The 4,340-nt window shown below is 45.2% G+C and overlaps 1 pseudogene; it reads right to left on the bottom strand.

The window, feature by feature from the left end:
• Window positions 1–1,147: 1,147 nt before the first annotated feature.
• Window positions 1,148–2,585, bottom strand: LOC124982253 (ubiquitin carboxyl-terminal hydrolase 17-like protein 6; annotated as a pseudogene).
• Between the last annotated feature and the right edge of the window lie 1,755 nt (window positions 2,586–4,340).

The following is a 4,340-nucleotide window of genomic DNA, read 5'->3' as shown; positions in this document are numbered from 1 at the left end:
CTGTGCTTGTCAAAATTGATTTTTATTTTGTATGACTTTTACAGTGGGTAGTATAAAGTGAAAACTCTCTGTGGCACAAATTCCATGTTGACTTGCCATTCGCAATGGTTTGGAATCAACTGATGGAACTCCATGGGACCAGCATCTGCACAGTGAGGGTGGAGAACTGAGGCTCTGCTTTAAGACAATAAAATGCTCCCTTTCTGTACCTGGCTTACTTCACTCAACACAATGTCCTCCAGTTTCACCCAGGTGATAGCGATCCTGTTGCCTTGTTTTAAAAAAGAAAGAAAAGGTTGTTTGAATATTCTCACCAACATGAAAGAATAAACATTGGAGGTAGTAGACATCATAATATATACAAGTATTGAAACATTGCATAGTATATTGTAGGCACAAAGAATTATTATATCTCAATTGAAGCAAGATAAAGAGATCACAATTACAGCTTGCATATAATTTCCTTTTGAAATTTACTTGTCATTCGCTCAATTTCACATGTGAGAGAATTCACAAATTCTAATCCCTTGAAATAAGTGTGTCATATCAAATAATTTCATGAACACATTAATTGTACAAATGTTGCAATTTCCCATTGGTTTCCCTTGATCCTCAGATCTGAAAATTATCATAGATCTGAAAAACTCTAAGCTATTTTTATCTATGTTTGTGTTCTACTCTAACCTATGAGACCCAGAGTGTCCTGGAAGCTCTGCTCCTACGTCTCTTTCAGAGAAAGCTGTTTGTGGAGAAAGGGTCACAAAAAGGGGGGCTGGAGTCAGAGGAGAGAAGAGTGGCAGGGAGAAGGCCTGACAAGCAGGGGGGTCACTGAGTCTGGGGAAGCCCAGGTGCTACTGGCTGAATATTTGGAGCTGTGTAGGTGAGCGTGTCACCATGGTTTCGCCTTTGAGACCATCATTAGCTCCACCAGGGAACTCTGAGATCTCAGAATAATTCTGAAGACCTGGATATAAATTTTATTTGCACCTCTAACATTTGAAATTTAGAAAACTCTCCCCTAAATTCATGTGGAGAATTCTGAGGATGATCTAGACAGAGTCTACCCATCTCCAGCATTTTAGGGTTTCTCTGTGTGCCTGTGTGTGTGTGTGTGTGTGTGTGTGTGTGTGTGTTCACGCACCTGGGCTCATCCTCGTACTGGATTGCTAGAACACCACCACAACTTCTTGACCTGCTTGTTCTTCCTCTTTTTGGTTCTGGCCTTTCCTCCAATACCAGTGTTCATGTACTCCTCACCAACTGTGCCCTTGGTAGCCTTGTTGGGCTCATTTATTTCCTGGTTATCATGAATTCTCTGCCCTCCTCTGTGTTTTGACTGCTGAGTGGTGACTCCATTGGGAGACAGAGTGAATTCTACTTTCCTGGGTTGGATTCAGACTTTGGTTGGTTCTGTTCTTGGAGGAACTTCCACAGATCTAAGGTGAGTTGTCTGGCAACTGTGCCCCCCAGGGGCTCCTCTGACTCCTCCACGTGGCTACAGGAGTCTTCCTGGAGCTCTTGTTGGGCGAGTCCCAAGACTGAATCTTCAGTTCCAACTGCACTCTGTTCCCTGTCTAGTGACACACTCCCACTGTCAGGTTCAAGTTCACTCTTCTGGACATAAAAGAGGATATATGCACACTGGCTCAGGACACAAGTAATGTCAGAGGCCACTACCTTAGCATCGTCCATTTTATACCACTGGCCATTCCCAGCTTTTATGTAGCAATAGTAATGTCCACTGTGACAGCTCACCCCAGCATGGACCAGCACGGCATAGAGGGCATAGGCCAGAGGGCCACTGCTCTACTGAGCCATGTATGGCTGCATGTCAAGACACTCAGGATACAGCACCTGCTTAGCAATTTTGTCACCCATGAGAACACAGAATCGTTTCAGTACAAGCATGAGAACCTTTGAGGCAGTCTGCAGGCTCAAGGTTTTGCAAGCTGGCATCTATTTCAGACAAACACCACATGATAAGCATTTTCCCCCTCTAGCCATTCAGGCTTCACCAACTGCTCCAAGGCTTGCTGCACACTGTGATCTGCCATGATGTCTAGGTTGATGTCTAGGCTGATGTCCAGGTAGGGGTCAAAAGTGTCTGAAAGGCTGTGGCAGCAGAGACATTTGATTTGTGATCTCCAGCACCCTCCAAATATTTGGTGCATGAGGGTGATGTCCTGGGAGTCAGCCCCTGGCTGCTTGTGCCCACGCAGACATGCTTTCTGCAGGGCGTCAAGGGTGAACAGCAGAAATTCGTGGGCATCCTCCTGCTGCCATGTGTGGAAGCCAGCAGCCAATGCAGGCAGGGGCCGAATGACATCCCCAGGGTGGTGGAGAGCCCGTGTCATGTGAGCTTGCATCACACACAGCATGCAGACCCTGTGAGGAGGACAGGTTTGGAAAGGCTCTTGGGACAGCATGTAGTTGGCCAGTGGAGGGGTGTATGTCAGACACTGCAGAGTGGCATTCATATAGCAAGTGTTTCCCATGTTCTTCAGTCCAGCACCAGCCCCAGAATGTTTCTGCCAGCTCAGAGATAGTTTCTCCCTAGGAACCAGCTGTGTCCCTACAGGAGCCATATTGCTTTTCATGCATGCATTAGTGTAAGGTGACAATGGTGACTCTGCAGGTAGAAAAAACCCAAAGGGACTTTAGCATCAGCTGCATTTGATGGACATTTAGGCTTCACAAAGGCATCAAACAGAGACTTACCTCCACAGTGGGGTGAAGTTGCCTCCATGTCTCCAGGAGCACTGACCACAGGGTTTCCCAGTTGGGATCTGAAGAGGAGGAAAGCTTCTTCTTCTGAGTTGGTCTTCAAATGACAATATTCTCCGAGTTTCCAGCCTTTTTACATCTCAGCCTTTCCACCACACCCACTGACTCAGTGTCAGATCAACCAAACACCTCTAAGCACTTAAATGGATTAAAAAGTTTGGGTGTGGTCGGTTCCCTTCTGGGAGAGACTGATTTATTGCTATGGTGGTTTTGAATTCAAAAGGAAGTCATTTGGGAATAAGCCTACCTGTCTTTGGCAGAAATATCAAGGAGGCATGTGGCATCAGTTAGAGTAAGATTTCAATTATGTTCAAGATAACGTTCCTTCTAATTTTCATGTACAATGTGTACAGATTTCTCCACCTAAATGCCAGTACTCATGTAGAATCATAAATAATTTATTTTATTTATTTTTATGTGGTGCTAGAATCGAACCCAATGCCTCATGCATGGTAGGCAAGCCCAATTCCGCTGAGCTATGACCCTGGAACCATAAATAATTTACATAAGATTAATGTAGTAAGGTTTTTAATTCTATGGTTCTTTACCTCTCAAATTTTATTTTTCAGTGGAATTATCTGGAACATAGGTAGATATGGATTTGTTTACCTCTGTTGGTCCCCTGAAAGGTGACAATGCAAATGGTTTCACTAATTCTCCAGGGCTTTCTGTCATTTAATCTCCCACTCCCTTAAATTAATTATGATGATCAGATGAAGGGTGGAGAAGAAAGGATTTGTAGGTTCTTTGTCTTGTGAAGTCAAGAATGAGATCCATGGTCACAGAGCCGGAGAGCAAAATAAGAGAGTGCATAAAACTAATGAAGGAAAGCAGGGGCAGAGTGCTGCCCGATGGTTGCTGTCTAGGGCTTTGTATGATGATGTGAGAGGGGCGTTAGTCACCCATAATGACCACGAACTGGCGATTTGAAATTAGTGGTATCTGAGTCCAGTCACACCTCCCCAGTCAGGGTGTTGATACCTCGGTAATGGTTCAGGGTTCTGTGCAAAATGTCAGGCTCCAATATAGGTGCTGGTCAGGAGCCGTCTACTCCATCTGTGGTCAGTGGCAGAGGCAGAAGTGAAATGCAGCATGAGGAAGGGCCCTTTAGGCCTGTCTGCCTGCCAAGTTTCTCTCCCCTGCTCTGGCTATCACTGCGCGTCCTGTTCACGCTGTCATATTTTGTGTATCATTTAATTTTTTTCAGGAATATTTTCTGCAAGTTTCTGTACATAAGAAGTATTTGTTACGTTCTGACCATGATGATGGAGGATTTCCTGAGGGGCTGGCATGCACCCAGCTCCCAGTGGCCTCCAACATTGCCTGTGGTGGCACCTTGGACAAAATCACCTCTTTAAATGCTCCCATTTCCCCTCTGTAAACAATGAGGAGGTTCAAGGAGGGGAGGTTCAAGGAAGTTTCCCTTATGCAACAAAGCCTGTAAAAAATGTGACAGGCTTTTAAAAAATGGACCTCATGTGCCCCCAAGCAGCTTGTGCAGGCCTGGAATTGGGGGACATCTTTCCCTTCAAAGCCACTATCTGCTGGGCCAGGGA

Source organism: Sciurus carolinensis, chromosome 4 (genome assembly GCF_902686445.1).
Source record: "Sciurus carolinensis chromosome 4, mSciCar1.2, whole genome shotgun sequence".
Lineage (NCBI taxonomy): Eukaryota > Metazoa > Chordata > Mammalia > Rodentia > Sciuridae > Sciurus > Sciurus carolinensis.
This window is presented reverse-complemented; position numbering and strand designations above follow the sequence as displayed.